The sequence below is a fragment of the Vicugna pacos genome, chromosome 11 (assembly GCF_048564905.1).
Source record: "Vicugna pacos chromosome 11, VicPac4, whole genome shotgun sequence".
NCBI lineage: Eukaryota > Metazoa > Chordata > Mammalia > Artiodactyla > Camelidae > Vicugna > Vicugna pacos.
The window spans coordinates 5,257,819-5,279,362 of record NC_132997.1 but is presented as its reverse complement, the minus strand read 5'-3'; the positions used below and the strand labels follow the sequence as shown (position 1 = coordinate 5,279,362).

The 21,544-nt window shown below is 38.5% G+C and overlaps 1 long non-coding RNA gene across 1 annotated transcript in view; it reads left to right on the top strand.

Moving 5' to 3' along the window:
* LOC140699128 (uncharacterized) overlaps positions 1 to 21,544 on the top strand; it is a 28,585-nt gene that overhangs the window by 550 nt on the left and 6,491 nt on the right. The window contains exons 2-3 of the long non-coding RNA XR_012077133.1: positions 2,229 to 2,343; positions 7,285 to 7,415. This is a non-coding gene — a long non-coding RNA (uncharacterized lncRNA). The remainder of the gene's footprint in view (positions 1 to 2,228; positions 2,344 to 7,284; positions 7,416 to 21,544) is intronic.

Below are 21,544 nucleotides of genomic sequence, written 5' to 3'. Positions count from 1 at the left end.
TCCCTCCCCATGGTGTAAGTCAAATGGCAGAATTGAAATAAAGCACCTCATGTATCCTCCGGTGTTAAGAGGAAAAGGCTAATCTTCTTGACCTTGTTTCTTCCTGGGTAAAATGAAGATAATATATCAGGAGGCGACAAGCTCATTTAAGGCAGGAAGCATGTTGTCTTGTTCACTGCTGAATCTCAGGCACCGGGAAGGCTGAGTTTAACGAGCGAATGAATGAACTGTACTTCCCCCACAGTTACCATGTGGGACAGTGAGGATTAGAACCTAAGAGCATAGACTCTAGAGGGGAGGGCACAGCTCAAGTGATGGGGCGCATGCTTAGCAAGCATAAGGTCCTGGGTTCAGCCCCCATCACGTCCTCTAAAATAGACATATAACCCTAATTACCTCCCCACCCCCCACCAGAATTACCTTATTATCTCCCCACCACCAAAAAAAAAAAAAGAGAAGTGGCCAAGAGCGTAGACTCAAGCTGGAACACCTGTGTTGGTTTCCCCGCTGTCGACCTTGTAAATGTCATTTACCCTCTGTGTCTATCAAGTTCCTCACCAATAAAATGGGGATAATTGTAGTACCAACCTCGTAGAGATGCTATGGGGATTAATGAATCTGTGTCAGTGATACAACAGCCCTGGCTTATATTAAGTACTATGCATCTGTCAGCTCTTTTCATAATTTCTGACAGATGTTATTATCGACCAAAGACGTATTAGTTCTTTGAAAGGGAAACGCATGTTAGACCATTTCATTTATCACTTTCTGTAATTCAGGCTTTTCCCTCTGAAATACCATTTTCTGTCTGTGCACTAGAAAGCCACAAGGCTTTCCAAATTTCATCTGTCTGGGTTCTTGTCATGATGGCAATACTGCAGATTGCTGACATTTTTTAGGGACTCCGTCTGAGATGACAGCAACCCCTCAAATTTAGGAGCGCTTCTCTAACTGATAACATCTCGCTAGAAATGAAGTTTTTATAATGTAACAGCTTCAGACGCTTAATGATGCCATAAATGCAAGGATGTTATATCTAAGCTCTTTAAATAAATCCTGTCATTGAAATAAAGGAAATACTATATTATAGCCCTCTATGACTTTGTTATCTTTGCTATCTGTTTATCTGACTCTCTAAGACCAAAGAAAGCAAATACTAAGATTGATCATTACTACTGTGTGGTACACGTATATATGGATGAAGATAATATTGAAATGCACTGTTTAAGATATTAAAATGGACACTAAACAGCTTCTTGATGCACATGCATGAACAGAACAGGGAGCTGGGTGCAGGGAGCAGACACTGAGCTTCCTGGATTAGAGACCCAGCTTAGCAGTCCAGCCCAGCAGTCCACATGTTTCATATTTATGTTCCAGCATAATTAGCAGTGAGAGTCTTAAATGAACTTTGGGGACACTTGCAAACAGCTGTCATGATTACTAATGCGGGACACCAGGATTCTACAGTGTTTAGTTGGCATCTGTGCATAACCAGTTCTTTTCCACTAAAGCTTCTTGTAATTGCTGGTCCCACATCCAGGCTGAGGAATCATCTCATGTGGTGTTTGGGAGGGAGGTAAGTGGAGTCAGGACCCATGTTAAGGCTGGGTGGGTAATAATCTGGTGCTAGTACAAGAGAAAGGAAAGTAGGTCAGGTGGGAAGGAGAATGACTGGATTTAAACTTTGTTTCTTGAGTAAGCTAAATATATAACATCATGTCAAGTTACTTTGTTGTTTATATTCCATGTGCTGTCACCGAATAACTACTGAATTGTGGGGACAAAAATGCCTGGGTTTTAGAATTGACCCTGCTCCTAACCTGCCAGAGTCCAGGTTCCTCTGGGTGCCCAAAGAGGGGGCTGGACCATCAGGTGTCCCTCCACTGCAGCAGTTTGGGCACTTGGGTGGCCTAGATTTTTGCTGTGGAAGACTAGCCCGGTTGTAGTACATTAAGCATCTGCAAGACTCTCACCAGGTACCCACGGTGGTCCCAGGACTGTGACATCCAAGCGTTCCTTTCCAATCACGTTTGCAAATGACCCTCAAGGGGTTAATATTAATCCTGGGTGAGAATTATGAAAAATTATATGGTACCGCCATCCCTCCTGGCAAGTGAGGGCCCCTTATTTACAAATGACCACGAAGTGTTAGAACCAAATTTTATCAACAGAACATGTGAGCATTTTGTGACAGTGACACTCACCTGTTTGCTTCTGATTCCCAGTGCCACTTCAGCCTCCGTCAGAGGACGTCAGCTGCCCCAGCGATCAGGGCCTTCTGTACAGGGAATGGGCTCCTCCTCGAAGCACAGACAAGCAGCAGCCCTTAGGTCTCATCAGGTGAGCTGTTGTGGAGAGCACTCCAGTGGGAAGGGCTCAGGGTTGTCCTCATGGCATGTGAGTGTGACAGTCCTCCAAGAGTGTTAACAACCAGGAAGCTCACAGGAGCTCTGAGCTTCGTTGCCCCAAGTTTTTACTGCAGGCTTTATTTCAAAGCCATGATTTATTGGGTCATTACCTACATGGCTAACCCAAACCCTAACTGTAAGTCAAACCTTTCCTTAGCCCTAAACTTTGAGCCCCTTCCTCTCCTGGTGGCCACTCACTTGTCACAAAGCTTAAAGCCCCACTCTTCTAATCACATGGTTGGTGTCTCTGGCTGGCCACTCCCCATCCTGAGTCATCTCATGAACACAAGCCATCCAAGGTTCCACCATGAATAGCAAAGACACTCCTATCTTGGGAAATTTCGAGGGTTTAGCGGTTGCTGCCTAGGAACTGGGAAAAAAGACCTACCAAATTCTTCATTAAATAGGAGTAAATGTTATATTTCATTTAAATTATAAAATAAGAGAGAAATTCTCACTGCTTTTCTGTATCTGCTGTTCGACACCGTTTCACTACACCACGTGATTGTAATGTCGCTCTCAGCATGTGTCTTCTCAGAGCACCAGTGCCGGCTGCTCCCCGGGAGCTTATGCTGTTTGGGCAAGGCTGCTGGGGGGATGGAGGCCAAGGACAACCGAGAAAACAAAAATAATCGGGCAAATAAGGAAACAATGTCAGATTGAAATGAAGAAATAACACAGTGTTGAGATGGGAGACTTGGGGGGAAGTGAGTTAAGAAAGCTATCTTTGAGTAGGTTACATGTGAGCTGAGATGGCGATAAGGCGGCTGGAATTTGAAGATCTGGGAAAAGTCACCCATGGAATAGAGGCAGCTTGTCCATTGGCCCTGAGGCACAAATGTGCTCAGCAGGTTTGAGGAGATACTGGAGCCAGCGCTGGTGAGAGTGATGAGACGCGAGGTTTAGAAGGGCATCAGGAGCGCGGAAAGGAGTGTAGACTCTAAGCGCACTGAGAAGCAATCATGATAGCTTAAGCACTAAAGTAATTTTCTCTCACTCACATTTTGCAAAGATAATGTGGAGAATGTATGGCAGGGACCCAGGAAGCAGGGATGCCAGGTAGGAGGCTCTTGGATTGGGCCAGATGAGAGATGGTGGGAGCCAATGAGGAATGCGTTTGGGGAGTGGGGCTGACAGGATTCAGTTATGGGCTGGCTGTGGATGGTTAGGAGAAGAGGAGGGTCAAGGTAGCCCCAGGTCAGTCTGGAGCCAGGTGTCTGTTCTTTCTTTTCTCAGTGCCCCATGCAGTTGCCCACCTACTTGGGCAAACCTCTTAACCTTCAAAGTGAGGGTTTAAAAACACTGAAGTCTATTTGTTGTTTCACATTTTATGGAAAGATTCAAACATGTACAGAAATAGAGAGAACAGTACAGCCAGCCTGCCTGTATCAGTCACCCAGCTCCAGAATTATAAACTCAGAGTCACTGTTGTTGCATCTTTCATCTCCATCTCCTCCCTTTCCCCACTACGGGGTCATTTTGAAGACAATCCTACATAGCTTAACCTTTCATTAGTGAAATGACAAGGTCTCTTTCAAATAAAATTGGAATATTCCTTTTTTTTAGGGTTACAAAATAATTCCCTGCTTGTCACAAGAATACACTTTTAAGTAGTTTTGGGGTTGAAATCAAGATCCAGACAAGATTCAGGCATTGCAGCTAGCATATCTCTCAAGTGCGTTCTAATCTATAATTTTCCTGTTTCTCATTTTCCTTGAAATTGCTGAGGGGTTTCTCTGTTTCCTGTTTGGCTGATTTCATTCTCCCCTATGGTGTTAGACTTGTTTCTCCATCCTATGTATTGGCTTTAGCTAAGTGATTTAATCCTCCCCTAAAAGCTTGGTCTGATTGAGGTTCAGCTTTATGCAAAAATATTTGTTATGTGAAGTTTTGTACTCCTGTCATAAGGTACATAATATTACAGTTGACTCTCTTTTTTGTGATGACAGCAGCCAAAAATGATTGTCACCCAGGATCATTATTTCATAAGGAATTTTATTTCATGTGGTCATACTCTAATTTCCTCCCTCAATTATCAGCAGGATCAGTCACGAAGAGGCACTTTCTCCTTAACCCGGGTTACCCTTTAGAACACAGTTTTAAAGGAGGATATTTGTTAATATGTAAATATTTAAAATTGATAATTTTTTTTCTTTTTAATTTTTTTTTCTAATGGAGGTACTGAAGATTGAATCTAGGACCTTATGCATGCTGAGCACACACTCTGCCACTGAGTGTACCCAATCCCCCTTGAGATTCATATTTATATGATATCTTCCTTCTGTTATTTTTGTTTTATGTTATACAGAATTTGAAGGCAGGGCAATGGGTTTGACCGCTCTTTAATCATTCTTTATGGGCTTTTGGGGTTTGTGTGTGTGTTTGTGTTTGTAAAGAAAACAATTTTCCCACTATTTTAAGTATGTATTGCTAAGGCAATTATGTTGATCTTTTCCCTGCTCCTGGTCCATGTATTCCCTTGTTACTTCCCACTAGTGGCCCCTTGAGCTCTGTGACAAGACTAGCATGTCGTTAATCCATGTGGAAGGAGATCTGAAGAGATTTATTCAAGGAGATGAAATTTGTAGACAATGTATTGGAAAGTATTGTGAAAGTTGTTCGTTAAGAGAAGGTCTGAGGTTGAATTGTTAAGTGCACAGAAATCTAAGCTATGAACCACCAAGACAATTATTAACTCCAGGAAAACAAAGTAGGGAAGAAAAGGTAAGACTAGCACAAATTGCTACAGCTTTGAATAGTCTGTACAGAGTAATAATAATGTAAAGCAAGGATACTGAACTGATGAAAATTATAATGTAATTGTATGAAAAGGTTGGAAGAAAAAAGATTTGGGTATGTAGATGAGATGGGGTTTGAAAGAGATCTGAATCCTCATTTTCCAAAATAGAAAGTTAAATAGGTGATACATAAAGCTGAAAAAGTCAGTAGGCTGTGTTACAAGGATATTAGTCAGAGAAAGGGAGTAAGTATTCCAAGAGTCAGCAGTAGGAGCTGAACGTGGTTTTTTCTGGCCAGGAAATGGGGCAGTTGTTGGGAACTGCTCCTTTTTACAATCGGTGTTCGAGAACTGTTTGACTCTTTATTAAATGTATGGCATTACTTTGCTAAAAAGAAATCAAAGCTGAATTTTGAAAAATTTATGTTAAGAATTGGGGTGCTTTTGACAGAGAGAGATAACAATCAGCAAAACTACATTTGAAGGGATCCTCATTATTCCTTGCCTTTCAGCAAGGACTAGGAGGCAGACAACTGTTTAAGGTTCAAAAATTCTGTCTGACCTTCCTGCCGACTTGTAACCTTTGGAAGTAATGAACTCCCCGTCACTGTAAATATCCAGGCAGAGGCTGCCTGACCAGCTCTGTAACTGTAGCAGGGTGTGTTTACCATTGGGCAGTTAGAGCAGGCAAATTCTAACATTCTTTCAGTTTTGAATTTGGCATTTTCAGGATGGATAGTTGATAAGAATGTATTACAAAAAGCTTAACAAGAAAGAGTCCAAGACATCTCAAACCCATTGCCAGGGTTTTCTCTGCCAGACACCATCCTGAGCCTGCCACCCGTGATCCAGGCCACAAAGCCCAGTCACATGAGAATGAACACACTTTGTCGCTCCTATCTGATTTGGCATCGGGCTCAGCCCTTTTCCCCATGGAATGGTCCACGCCCATGTCTCTGATGATGGAGCTGGTCTCACAGCAGCCCTGTGAGTGCTGGTCCAGCCCAAGGGATTCCTGCGTGAAGTTTTCCAGGATTCCAGGCTATTCTCAGAGCTGAGTCCCCCTTAGGCTAAGCCCACGGAACTCATCTCAGCTCCAGACTGAGCCGGAAGCCTCAGAGAGAACTCAGAGCTGAGGAAATCCACAGGTTTTACCCAGCACTGCCGAGTCAGCAGTGAGCCAGTTGAGGGAATTATCAGCAAAAGCAAGAAACACCTGAGCCGCCGTCTCATTGTTCCACCTCATCCCTAAACTCTCTGTGTCTGCCTGTCTGTGTCGGTCTCCCTTTTAGGATCAGCCTGGCACCACTTCATGCCCTGCCTCCTTTCTTCTAATCTTGCCTCCCTGGCCTGTTCCATCTACTCCAGATTAACTGAGAAGAGGTTTTAAAACCTAGGAACAAAAGACGTGCTAGATACAAAGAATACAGGGCAGTGCCTTCCTCAGTCACATCCCTCCTGCCCTCTCCCATTCCCACAATGAGTTTTATAAATATTTTGTCAGACAGACATTGCACTCCCAGTTGTTATCATTATCAGCCATTTCCTTATTATCTGTGGTTTACGATGCATTTGCTCCAGGGACTTTCCCGAGATAAGGCAGGAGCAGATGACTGAGCCAGTTGTTGATGTCCACTTGTGTCAAGCCTGTTAAGAATGATTTTGGGGGGGATTTGTTGAATGTGCCAGACTGTCCAGTGAGTGGTGATGATCCCCTGCATCTGCTCTGGAGTCAGCCTCGTCCCCTCCTTTGCTCTGTTCTCATTTATCTCTCTTCAGCAGGTGAGCCAGTGATCTGTATTTCTATGATACATAAAACACTTCTTATTTCACGGTAGAATTTGGGGGCTGCTATGAAAACGCATATGTTTTAAGAGTGAATTGAGTCGGAGGTTTAAACTTAAGGCCCCCTTGATTTAGAATCAGAAATTAATATGATGGAGGGACGTATAGCTCAGTGGTAGAGTGCATGTCTAGCATGCATGAGGTCCTGGGTTCAATCCCCAATGCCTCCATTTAAAAACAAATAAATAAACCTAATTATGCCCCCCAAAAAAGAAAAAATAAATTAACATGAGGATGAAGCTACAGAGTGATTATTTGTGTCTTCTGAAACTTCCTTCTGTCTTTCTGCAGGAAATTCTAAGGAGAGAAGTTCGGAATCTACTTTGCTTGGCTGGGCTATTACACTCAGATGCTCCTCCTGGCAGCAGTCGTGGGGGTGACTTGCTTTCTGTGTGGATATTTTAATCAAAATAGCTGTACATGTGGGTAACTTGTCTTTATTCCTTGTTACCGTGCTTACTTAACTTAGAATGACATTCTCCAGGAGCATCCATGTTGCTGCAAATGGCCCTATATTGTCAGTTTTTATGGCCGAGTAGTATTCCATTGTATAAATATACCACTTCTTTAGCCAGTCATCCGCTGATGGACATTTAGGCTGTATCCATGTCTTGGCTACTGTAAATAGTGCTGCTATGAATATTGGGATGCAGGTGTCATCCTGAAGTAGGGTTCCTTCAGGATACATGCCCAGGAGCAGGATTCCTGGGTCATATGGCAAGTCTATTCCTAGACATTTGAGGGAACTCAATACTGTTTCCACAGTGGCTGCACCAAACTGCATTCCCACCAGAAGTGTAGGAGGTTCCCCTTTCTCCACAGCCTCTCTAGCATTTGTGATTTGTGGATTTTTGAATGATGGCCATTATGACTGGTTTGAGGTGATACCTCATTGTAGTTTTGATTTGCATTTCTCTGATAATTAGTGACACTGAGCATTTTTTCATGTGCCCATTGATCATTTGTATGTCTTCCTTGGAGAATTGCTTGTTTAGGTCTTCTGCCCATTTTTGGTTTAGGTTATTTGGTTGTTTCTTATTAAGTCATTTGAGCTGCTTATATATTCTGGAGATCAAGTTTGTCAGTTTCATTTGCAAAAATATTCTCCCATTCTGTAGGTTGTCTTTTTTTTTTACTTATGGTGTCCTTTGCTGTGCAGAAGCTTGTAAGTTTCTTTAGGTCCCATTTGTTTATTCTTGCTTTTATTTCTATTGCTTGGGTAGACTGCCCTAAGGGAACATTTCTGAGATGTATGTCAGATATTTTGCCTGTATTTTCTTCTAGGAGGTTTATTGTATCTTGTCTTATGTTTATCTTGCTGAAGAGACTGTCTTTATTCCATTGTATATTCTTGCCTCCTTTGTCGAAGATTAGTTGACCAAAAGTTTGTGGGTTCATTTCTGGGCTCTCTATTCTGTTCCATTGGTCTATATGTATGTTTTTGTACCAATAGCATGCTGTCTTGATGACTGTAACTCTATAGTATTGTCTGAAGTCTGGGAGCGTTATTCCTCCAGGCTCTTTCTTTTTTTTCTTCAGTAATACCCTGGAATTTCTATGTCTTTGATGGTTCCATATAAATTTTATTGTGATTTGTTCTAGTTCTATGAAATATGTCTTGGGTAATTTTACAGGGATTGCATTAAATCTGTATATTGCCCTGGGCAGTGTGACCATTTTAACAATATTGATTCTTGCAATCCAAGAGCATGGGATACCTTTCCATTTTTTAAAGTCTTCTTCAATTACCTTCACCAATGGTTTATAGTTTTCTGTGTATAATTCTCTCACCTCTGTGGTTAGATTTATTCCTAGAAATTTTATTACTTTGGGTGCTATTCTAAAGTGTTTTATTTCTTTACTTCCTTTTTCTGTTGATTCATCATTAGTGTAAAGAAATGCAACTGATTTTTGAACATTAATCTTGTAACCTGCTACCTTGCTAAATACTTCGATCAGCTCTAGTAGTTTTGGTGTGGACCTTTTAGGGTTTTCTATATATAGTGTCGTGTCATCTGCATGTAGTGACACTTTTACCTCTTCTTTTCCAATTTAGACCCCTTTTACTTCTCTTACTTGCCTGATTGCTATGGTCAGGACTTCCAAGACTATGTTGAATAGGAGTGGTGATAGTGGCATCCTTGTCTTGTCCCAGAATTTAGTGAGAAGCTTTTGAGGTTTTCACCGTTTAGTGCTATGCTGGCTGTAGGTTTGTCTTATATAGCTTTCATGATGTTGAGTTATGTTCCCTCAATACCCACTTTGGTGAGAATTTTTATCATAAATGGGTGTTGAATTTTATCAAAAGCTTTTATGCATCTATTGAGATGATCATGTGGTTTTAGTACTTTCTCTTGTTGATGTGAAGTATTACATTGATTGATTTGCATATGTTGAACCACCTTTGTGTCCCTGAGATGAACCCAATTTGAGCATGTTGTATAATCTTTTTTATGTGCTGTAGAATTCTATTTGCTAGTATTTTGGTAAGGACTCTTTTGCATCTGTGTTCATCAGTGATATTGGTCTGTAATTCTCTTTTTTGGTGGTGTCTTTGCCTGGTTTTGGTATCAGGGTGTTTGTGGCTTCATAGAATGAGTTTGGGAATATTCCTTCTTTTCAATCTTCTGGAAGAGTTTGAGAAGGACTGGTATGAGTACTTCTTTTTATGTGTGGTACAATTCCCTGGTGAAGCTGTCCAGTTCTGGATTTTATTTGTAGGGATTTTTTTTTATTGTTAATTCGATTTCATTCCTAGTGATCGGTTTGTTCAAGTGGTCAGTTTCTTCTTGATTCAGTTTTAGTGGACTGTGTGTTTCCAGAAACTTGTCCATCTCCTCTAGGTTATCCCTTTTTTTATGTAGTTTTTCATGATATTCTCATATGATATTCTATATTTCTATGTTATTTGTTGTAATTTCTCCATTTTCCTTTCTTATTTTGCAAATTTGTGCTCTCTCTTTTTTCTTCTTTGTGAGTTTGGCCAGAGGTTCTCGATTTTATTTACTCTTTCAAAAAATTGCTTTTGGTTTGATTGATTATTTTCTCTATTTCTTTTAATCTCTATTTTATTTATTTCCTCCCAGATCTTAATTATTTGCTTCCTTCTGCTGACTTTTGGGTGTTTTTACTCTTCAGTTTCTAGTTCTTTTAACTGGTGGGTTAGATTGTTTTTTTTGATATTGTTCTTCTTTTTTGAGGAAGGCCTGTATCACTCTAAACTTTCCTCTTAGCACTGCTTTTGCTTTGTCCCATAAGTTTTTTGTGGATTTTTTCATTTTCATTTGTCTCAAGGTATTCCTTACTTTCATCTTTGATTTCATCATTGACCCATTTTTTTTTAATAGCATGTTGTATAATCTCTATGCTTTCCTTTTTTCATGCTTTGTTTTTCTGAATTTGATTTCTAGTTTCAATGGCATTGTGGTCAGTAAGGATGCTTGAGATAATTTCTATCTTCTTAAACTTTTTGAGGCTTCTTTTGTGACCAAGTACATGATGAATCCTAGAAAATGTTCCACGCACACTTGAAAAGAATATATATCCTATTTTGGGGGGTTGTAATGCTCTGAAAATATCCACTAAATCTAATTTTTCTATTGTATCATTTAATTTCTCTGTTGCCGTATTTATTTTTTGTGTGGAAGATCTGTCTAGTGATGTTAATGTGGTGTTAAAACTTCTGACAATGATTGTATTCCCATCAATATCCCCGTTTATCTCTGTTAGTAGTTGTTTTATGTACTTAGGTGCTCATGTTGGATGCATATATATTAATGATTGTAATATCCTCATCTTGTATTGCTCCTTTAATCATTATAAAATGCCTTTATTTATCTTTCTTTATGGCCCTTGTTTTAAAGTCTATTTTGTCTGAAATCAGAACTGCTACACCTGCTTTTTTGGAGTTTCCATTTGCATGGAATATCCTTTTCCGTCCATTCACTCTCAATCTATATGTGTCCTTCTCCCTAAAGTGTGTCTCTTGTATGCAGTTTATTGAAGTTTCTTGCTTTATTATCCAGTCTGCCACTCTGTCTTTTGACTGGAGCATTTAGTCCATTATCATTTAGAGTAATTAATGATAAATGAGTGTTTATTGCTATTTGAACTTATATTTGCAGTTGATTTCATATTTCTTCTTTGTTCCTTTCTTCTTCCTTTTGTGGTATGGTAATTTTCCTTTGTGTTATCTTGGATTGTATTTAGTTTTTGTTACTCACTTGTAAGTTTTTGGCTTATGGTTATACTTTTTTGTAAGTCTGTTAACCAATTACTGTAACTGTGTGTACTAAACAGATAGTAATGCAATCTCAAACCCATCCTACCGAGAACAAAAAATTTAAGAAAATAGAAGAAAGAAAAAATACTCTATATTTAATTGCTTCCCTCTCCCACTCAATGATTTAGATGTCTTCTTTTACAATTTCATGTTTATTCTATTTGTAATTCATGGTAGTTATCACCTTTCCAGTTATAAGCTCTCATTTCTGTATCATCCTGCTTCTTTTTTATTTAGAGTGTACCTTACAATATTTCCTTTAGCATGGGTTTAGTGTTGCTAAAGTCTTTCAGTTTTTCTTCTCTGTGAAATTCATTACCTCTCCCTCTGTTCTAAAGGATAGCCTTGCTGCAGAAAGTATCCTAGGCTGCATCTGTTTTTTCATTCAGGAATTTGAATATATATTTCCACTCCCTTCTGGTCTGTAGTGTTTCTGTAGAGAAATCAGCTGAGAGCCATCTCTTGTAACTCACTCTTTGTTTTTCTCTTGCTGCCTTTAGGATCATTTCTTTATCCTTCAGTCTGGCCATCTTGATTTTGTTATGTCTTGGTGTGAGTCTCTTTAGGCTCCTCCTGTTTGGGAACCTCTGAGCCTCCTGTACTTGGGTGTCTGATTCTTTCTTTATGTTTGGGAATTTTTCAGTTATAATTTCTTTAAATACCTTCTCCATCCCCTTTGTTCTTTCTTCCCCTTCTGGAACTCTTATGATGCATAGATTGGCATGCTTTATATTATCAAATAGATTCCTTATATTGTTTTTATTGTTTTTTTATTTTTTTCTCTCAACTGTTCTGATTGTGTGCTTTCTGTTGTCCTGTCTTCTAGGTCACTTATTCGTTCCTCTGCATTATCTAGCTTGCGTTGTACTGCCTTTAGGTCAGATCTCATTTCAGCCAATGAGTTTACCAATTCTACTTGGCTCTTCTTTATAGCTACTATTTTGTTTTTGACATATTTTATGTCTCTAAACACTATCTCTTTTAATTCCTTCAGTAATTCAATCACTTCTTTTTAGAAATCTTGATCTAATAGGCCATTAATATCTATTTCATTGATGGTTCTTTCAGGGGATTTCTCTTTCTCTTTTAATTGGGAATACTTCCTCTGCTTCTTCAACTGCTCATATCTCTCTGGCACTGTGGCTTAAGGAGTATCAGTTATCTATTGTGGCCCTTAAAGGGGTTTATTTTTTTATCTATCTAAGGCCTATGCTGGAATAAAACTTAAAAATGAGAGAGAGAAATAGAATTTTAAAAGAATGGAGGAAAAGAAGGTTTGAAGACAGTGTATAATCAATAATAGAAGAGCAAGTTGAAGAAGAATAGGAATCGAGTTGAGATGTCTTTTTAAAACCTTAACAAAAAGAAGAAAGAAATCAAAACACAGTATTTAAAACCTGTGAATAATCAATAACAGATCAAATCCAAGAGAATTAAAAATGAAATGAGAATTGTAAACATATAGAACTGTTTAAAAAGTAAAGATTAAAAAGCTCATAGAAAATAAAACAGGTATAAAAAGATTTTAAAAACAAAGATGTGTTCTCCTAGAGACTGAACGCTCTTAATGGTTTTATTGAGAGGTCTTTGTGTCTTCGCCCTGTTTCATGAACTCAGCTTGCTCTGTTGGCCCCCTGGTCTGTGCTGCTCACAGTGTCCATTGGCAAGAAGATTGCACCCCTCCAACACTGGGTCAGGTGCTGCTCTCCTTCGCGGTGGACAGGTGGGTCACTCCCCGTCCGGATGCCACAGTCAGTGCTGTGTAAGTTGCTCCATAGGTGGGCTAAGCTTCAAGAATAACAGGTTTATGGAGATATAATTCACATACCATAAAATGCAGCCTTTGAAAGTGTGCATTAGGGTTTTATGTACATTTCAGGGTTGTGTAGCCATCACCCCCAAAAGGAACCAGTACCCTTTAGTAAGTCAGTCCCTAACCTTCCTTTCCCTTAGCCCTCAACAGCCACCACTCTACTTTCTGCCTCTAAGGGTTTGCCTGTTCTAGGCATTTCATATAAGTAGAACCATACAGTATGCTGCCTTTTTTGATTAATGTCTTTCATGTAGTGTGACATTGTCAAGGCTCATCCATCGTGTAGCATATATCAATATCCAAATTCCTTTTTGTATTCAAATAATATGCCATAGTTATAAATACACCACATTGCTTATCCATCCATCAGTTGATGATGAATAATTCTGCTGTAAATGCTCATGGACAAGTTTTTGTGTGAACACATATTTCCACTTCTCTTCAGGATATATCAAAAAATGGAATTGCTGGGATGTATTCTACTTTTAACATTTTGAGGAATTGCTAATATAGCTTTTAAAGTGACTGAAGCATTGTATATTTCCAGAAGTAATGTATGAGGAGTCCAGTTTCTCCACATCCTCATCTACACTTTTTATTACTGGGTTTATAGATTCATATTTATATATCATATATCATATATATTTGTCATCCTAGTTGGTATGAAGTGGTATGTCATTGTGATTTTGATTTCTGTTTCCCTAATGCCTACTGATGTTGAACATCTTTTTATGTGCTTAGTTCCCATTCGTATGTCTTCTTTGGAGAAACATCTATTTAAATTCTTTGCCCATTTTAATTATATTTGTCTTTGTATTGTCATGTTTTAAGTCTTCTTTGTCTATTCTGGATAAAAGTCCCTTATCAGGGAAAATTTTGGAAATATTTTCATCCATCCTGTGGATTGTCTTCTTACTTTCTTGATGAAGTCCTTTGAAGCACAGAAGTTTTTAATTTTACTGAAGTCCAGTTTACTTGATTTTTTTTCTTTTGTTGTTTGTGCTTTTGGTGTCATATATTACAAGTATTTATAATCCAAAGTCCTGAAGATTTTCTCATTGTTCATTTTCTATATGTTTTATAGTTTCAGGTCTGTGATTTATTTTGAGTTAATTTCCATAAATGGTGTTAAGATAAAAGTTCAGTTTTCTTTCTTTCCAGGTGTATGTACAGGTGTCCCAACATCATTTTTGTAAAGATTATTTTTCCCCATTGGATTGTCATGGCACCTTTGTCAAAAATTAAATGGCTGCGTGTAAGCCTTTGTTTATGGTCTCTTAGTTCTTTTCTCTCAATCTATTTTTCTGTCCTTTCTGCAAGTACCACACTGTATGGATCACAGTTTTGTTAGTGAGTTTTGAATTTGGAAATTTCAAAACTTTGTTCTTTTTCAAGATTGTTTTGACTATTTTGGGTATCTTGCATTTCCATATTAGTTTTAGGATCAGCTTGTTCATTTCTGCCAAAAAGCCAGAGCTGCATTGAATGTATAGGTCATTTTGAGGACAATGGCCATCCTAAAAATAATAAGACTTCTGATCCATGAACATGGAAGAGCTTTCCATTTATTTTAGGTCATTTTTAACTTCTATCACTAGTATTTTAGTTTTCAATATACAAGTTTCAGATATTTTTCTCAGTATTCCACATATTTTTCTTAATATTACTAATTATTTTATTCTTTTTGATGCTATAGTAAATGAAAAGGTTTCCTTCATTTTATTTTTAGATTATTCACTGCTGTTGAATAGAAATGTAATTACTTTTTATATATTCATTTGTGTCTTAAAATTTTTGTCAGACTGGGTTATTAATTCTAAGAGGATTTTTTTTCTTTTCTATTTTTCCTTTGTGGATTCCTTGTGATTTCAATATATAATATCATGTCATCTGGAATCAAAACAGTTTTATTTCTTTCTTTCTAATCTAGAGGCTTTATTTTCTTTGATTGGTTTGACTAGAACTTCTAGTACAATGTTGATTTTGGGAGGGAATAATTCAGTGCTTCTGCATTATGTATGATCTTTGCTTCAGGTTTTTCATAGATGTTCTCTGTCAGGTTGAGGAAGTTCTCTTCTATTCCTAGTTTTTATCCATTATTCTATTAATATGGTGTATTAAATGAATAGACTTTTGTATGTTGTACTGCCTTTGCATACCTGGATACATCCCACTTAATGGTGGTCTATTTTATATGTTACTGTTTTGGATTTGCTTCTATTCTGTTGAGGATTTTTGCATTTATATTCATAAGAGATAGTCTTTAGTTTTCTTGTGATGCCTTTGTCTGGTTTTCGTATCAGTGTGATACTAGTCTCATTGAATGAATTGGGAAGTGTGCCCACCTCTTTATTTTCAGACGAATTTGTGAAGCATTTTTTGTTTGTTTTTGTTTTTGTTTTTTCTTTAAGTAGTTGATGGAATTCACCAGCAAAGCCATACGGGCCTAGCATTTCTTTGTGTGAATGTTTTGGATTGCTATTTCAGTCACTACTTACTGTAGGATTATTTGAGTTTTCTATTTCTCCTTGAATTAGCTTCAGTCATTTATGTCCTTCTAGGAATATATCCATTTCATTTACATTATCTCATTTATTGGCTATATAATTATCCATGGTATTCCCTTATATTCCTTGTTATCTTTGTAAGGGCAGTAGTGACATCCTTCCTTTCATTTCTCATTTTAGTAATTTGAATCTTCTTTTCTTTTAGTACTAGATAAAATTTGTCAATTTTATTGATCTTTTCAAAGAACCAACTATTCCTTTTGTTGATTATTCTCTGTTGTTCATCTATTGTCTATTCCATTTATTTCTGCCTTTAGTATTTTGATTAGAATGTTTAATTCATTTACATCAATGTAATTTCTTATCAGATTGAAGTTACAACTGCTGTCTACTTTCTATATGTCTTTTTTTCCCATTCCTCAATTACTACACATTTTTGTACAAAGTAAGCATTTTCAAGTGTGCCATTTTAATTTGTTTATTTTATCTTTTTCTTCTCCTCTTCCTACTCTTCCTCCTCCTCCTTCTCTTCCATTGCCCTGGAGATTATAATTAACATCTTGTTTTAAAGCAATCTAGTTCACATGAATACCAACTTAATTTCAACAGTACACAAAAACTTTGCTTTGGTATCAGTCTTTTCCCTCCCCCTCCTCATGCTGTCACTGTCATACAAATTGCACCTTTATGCATTTATAAGCTCATCTACACAGTTTCATAAGTATTGTTTTATGCAGTTGTCCTTTACATCAAATAGAACAAAACATTTACATGTAATACTCGATTTATACTGTTTTATTTTTTTACTCATGTAGTAGTGCTCTTTATTTTTCAGGCGAGTGTCCTTTCATTTACACCTGCTGGACTATCCTTAGTATTTCTTGTAGGGCAGGCCTGCTAGCAATGGATTCTTTCAGATTTTGTTTTTGTAGGAGTGTCTTAATTTCTACTTTAATTTTTTTAAAGAATCATTTTGCTGGCTATAAAATACTTGGTGACAGTCTTTTCCTTTTATCTCTTTGACGATACCATCCACTGCCTTCTGGTCTCCATGGTTTTTGATGAGAAATCAACTGTCTTACTGAGGAGCCTTTCTATACGTTGAGCCACTTTTCTCTTTCGGCTGTCAAGATACTTTATTCTTGTCTTTTGACACACTGAATCTGATGTGCCTATTTTAGATGTCTCTAAGTTTATACCACATGGAGTTTGTTGAGCTGCTGGGATGTACAAATTAATATTTTCATCAAATTTGGGAAGTTTTCAGCCATTATTTCTTTATATATTCTTTCTGCCCCTTTATTCTCTCCCTCCTTCTGGCGCTCCCATTATGTGTGTATTGGTATTGTTGATGGTGTCCCACCTATCTCTGACACAGTGTTCATTTTTTTTTCATTCCTTTTTCTTTCTGTTCCACAGACAGGGAAATCTCAGTAGTTTTAATTTAACTGACTTTTTCTTCAACAAGTTCATATCTACAGAGAAACCACTTATTGAAGTTTTTATTTTAGTCATTATATTTGTATCTCTAGAATTTCTAGTTGGTTTTTATTATAAATTTTATTTATTGTTATTCTCTGTACAATGAGATGAGCACATAATTTAATCCTTTAGGCATGGTTTCTGTTAGTATTTTGAACATATGTGTAATTGCTTATTTATGTCTTTGTCTAGTAAGTCCAGTGTCTGGGCTACCTCAGGGAGTTTCTGTTGACTACTTTTTCCCCGTCTGTTATGACCAAACTTTTCTGTTTCTTTGTACATCTTGTAATTTTCTGTTGAAAGCTGGACATTTAAAATATTACAATGTGGCAGATCTGAAAGCCTGATTTTCCTCATCTCCAGGGTTTATCATTGCTTTCATTGTCATTGCTGCTGCTGCTATTTATTTAGTTACTTTCCTGAACAAATTCTGTAAAGTCTGTTTTCTTTATCATGCATGACCATGAGATCAGTGTGTGTGAAGAAAGCCTAGTTGTCATCACTGTAGTAATGATTGGACAGTGATTTCTTTCAATGCCTGGAGACAATCGTTTGAGCTGTTGCCAGGTGGCTGTGTGTCCACGTGCTGAGGGATGCCCTCAGCACCGGCATGCAGTCAGCAGCTCTTCCGTATCCTTTAGTTCTTGCTTATGCAGAATCTCAAGTTCAGCCAGAGTTGAAGGCTTAGGATTTTCTCAGATCTTTCCTTGCCATGTGCCACACATGTATATTGCCATCTACAATTCTCAGAATTTTTTGGAGCTTTTTAACCCTACCTTCACCCCCAGAACGTCTCATTACTCAATTTTGCCTTCTAAGTTTCCTAGTCAGCACGTAGTTAGCCTCTACTGGTCCCACTGCCTCAGGCAGTTGTAATGTTAGATACTCACTGCTGATTGTTTCCCACACACACTCTGGGGACAGGCTGTTTGCACAGCATGAGTTTGTGACAGGTCACATAGTGACAGCTCTCTGGGGGCGGATTTTTTGGGTAACTTTAAATAACTTCTGCCCCTACCTTGATTGTGAGACTATTGCTTATAAAGGCCACCATTTAGGTGAGGATACAGGGATGGGGTAGATCAAGTTACAATGCCTCAAAACTCACTATCTTTATGGAGATTTAGCTGGGTTTTTTTTTCTCAAATAAAGACTCCCCGGATTGCTGGAAGTGTTGGTTTAATTTCCAGAGTTCTACAGAGGTTAATTTTGACAAATTTTACAAAGCCATTGTCATTGCTTCATAGAGGAGTAAGTTTTCCAAGATATTTACTCAGATATTCTAGAAGTGTATCCCATTTGCATTTGTGTTTAACTGAGTTACTTGCAAGACTAACTAATTCTACAGCTCCAGCCCCATTCACATAAGAGTCCACCTGCATGGATTCTCCTACAGCAGTGTACAACCTGTTGTCAGACTGTTGTTTTTCTTATTAAAGTGTAGGGGTTTTTAAAAATATGCTCATGAATAGCCTTTTGTCATTTTTACACGTTACAAAACTTCCACTAGTCTGTAGCTATTTTTTCCCCTCACTTATCGTTTCTTTAATGAAGTTCTCACTTTTAAGGATTTTCAGTATAGCAGTTTGTGGATGCTGATCACACGGGTGAGGCATTTAACTACTGTCTAAACCTCAGCCTTTGCTCTGATTCACTGTCTGGAACATCTGAACACATCTACTGAACCCCATATACCAATGGATGCTGACAGACCTAATTAAAAAAATGCTTTTTAAGTAAAGCAAAAAATATTAACTTTGACACTGGAAACGACAAATCTCAAATTTCCTAGCTGATCTTGCTTTCTGTGATCATGAGCTACATCATGTTTTTAGAGCCGACAGGCATATTGAACTACTGATTTTATTTCATCGGATTTTAGAATGCAGAACACATTTCAGGCCCACTTATAGCACCATATGTGTATCTTAAAGGATATGTACATATGATGATGTCTTTATTATAAGTACCTTATTTTATTTTAAGTACCTACTGCTGTGCACCTCATTAAGGAAAGCTTGAAACTGCAGTACTGAAATTTTTCATACCACCATCATCCCATAGCATCTCTTTTGCACTTAGATGTTGTGTGGCAGAGTATTTTTCTGCTCCCTAGAAATGATCAATGTTGAAGGGGAAAAAAAAACCCTCCTCAAATAAATGTACTCCAAATCACACACTTATCTGAACGATGGCCACCATTTTAGTCCATAGTCCACACCAATCCATCTACTCATACTGACTCAGAGTACTCAACATAGACAATCCACCCCTGAATTCAGGGTCCTCAACACATGTTCTATCCCCTCCCCATTCCTTGTTGATTCTGACCTACTTTTGTCCAGCGTGTCCTGCCAGTCTCTTTGCTACTTGACTGCACTTTTTAATTTTTACCTTTGAGTTCCAGGCTGCGCCTAGTGATTTCCAGAGAAACGCCAGACACTTGGCTCATCAGGAGGGGCGGTGAGGATTTCAGAAAGCTGTTAAACTAACTCACTTTCAGATCAGTGAGTGGCTGTTGTGCGCATTCCTTCTAGATCTCTGCCATGCCGGCTGCATCCACCCCAGCAAAATAACGTAGCTCCTCCAACCACCTCTGCCTCCATTCATCTGGGTTTCTGCTTTCAGTGACACTCAGATGCTGCTGATGGGCATTATATCTATATATATTTTTAATTGAAGTATAGTCAGTTACAATGTGTCAATTTCTGATGTACAGCACAATGTTCCAGTCCTTCATATTCACATATATATGTACGAATTCCTTTTCATATTTTTTTACTAAAGTTTATTACAAGATATTAAATATTGTTCCTGTGCTATACAGAAGAAATTTAGTTTTTTAGCTATTTTTATATATAGTAGTTAATATTTGCAAATCTCAATCTCTGATGGGCATTTTTAAAGCCACATCTGGAACCCTTGTTGCAGAAGTGTCTGAGAAATATATTTTCGACCTCATAGACTTTTGGTTAGGAAGTTGGAATAAAGGCTGACCTGGCTCACCTAACTTGTCTGCCTTTGTGAGTAAAGAGGTCTGGAGTTTCAAGTCCCAATGAAATGTCCCAGCCCTTCAGTAGCAGACTCTTAAAGCTACCAAAATGCTCCCGTCTACCAGAGCATGACTTGTCCTTAGACACTGCTGGACATAACCACCGATGTTGTCTAAGGCATCGTCTTCATCTGGTGCACACTTTCTTTAGATGTGTAATATCCTGATTAACAGGACAAGCTAGTTTGGATTCCCAAGGCCACAGGCAGCCTTCTGCCTGACTTTGGAGTATATATAGTCCTCTCTCAGATCAGCTAGAGCTGTCTGGTGTGTGGTTTCCCAGAGAATGTGGGTGCAGTGGTCCCCACCAGAGTCCTACCAGTTGTTTTATTGCAGGAAGAGAGAGAGTAAAAGAGACAGAACAGGAAGTTCTTGTCCAGCCTCAAACACAGTCACCCCCTCCCAGGGCTCTTGCTCTGGGACACACAGCAGTGCAGGTCAGCAGCAATGTGGCCCTGGTGTACTCCAAAACATGGTGTGGTTTTACTGGGCTATCTGTGTCTTTCATGGGCCCTGCAAAGTTCTCGGCTTTGTGAAATGGGGAACTAAGGAACTCCCACCCATGGCTGTAACTCCCAGGGTTTGCACCCTTACGGGTTTTGAGGATTTGCTGGCAACTCATTCTTTTTCACTGGGTCATTTCTCGGTTACACCTGCAGTCCTGTACTTCCTTATCAGAACTGCTCCTTACGTTCGGGATTTAGTGAAAGATGCCATTTTAGCCTGTAAGTTCATGTTCAGGGAGGAGGAGGAAGAAGCACAGATCAGAATTGCTGTTTTGCTTTTTTTTATTATTGTTTTCATAAGCCGTCTCCTGTTGTAGAATGGACACTGAGCAAATGAATGACTGTTACACTCCCATTTGAAAGATGAGAAAAACGACACTCAGGGAGAGGAGGCAAACTTCCTGAGTTTCCAAAGACCAAAAGGGATGAGCACAGAATAAGATCCCTGCAAATTTCTTGTCTGTCATTTGCCTTTAGGTCAATGACAGAGTGCCGTGTGTAGCAGTAAAGTTGTAACGTGCTTTTAAAAGGGTGCAGATGTTCTTGTTTTGTTTATAAAATCACAGTGTTTTGTCTGAGACTCTGAAAAAGAGAAATGGGTTAGTAAATGTTGGTTTCTCATCCTTGGTCCTTCCTCCCCTTCACAGATATGGACCCTTCCATCTGTAGCAGGAATAAGACAGCCCCAGCCTTCCCGTCTCATGAGATCAGTTCTCATTCATTTCATTCCTGCCCACCAGTAGGTGATAAAGCACAGCGAGATTTTCATGTCCTGCTTCACTGATTCTTGTGAAATTAGGTGTTTGAAAAGGGAAGCTGCTTTTTTTTATATAAAGTGCAGTAATTTTCCTAGCAGAGAAGGAATTTGAGGATTTTCTTCATTGAAAATCAATAGAGATTTCAAGAGCA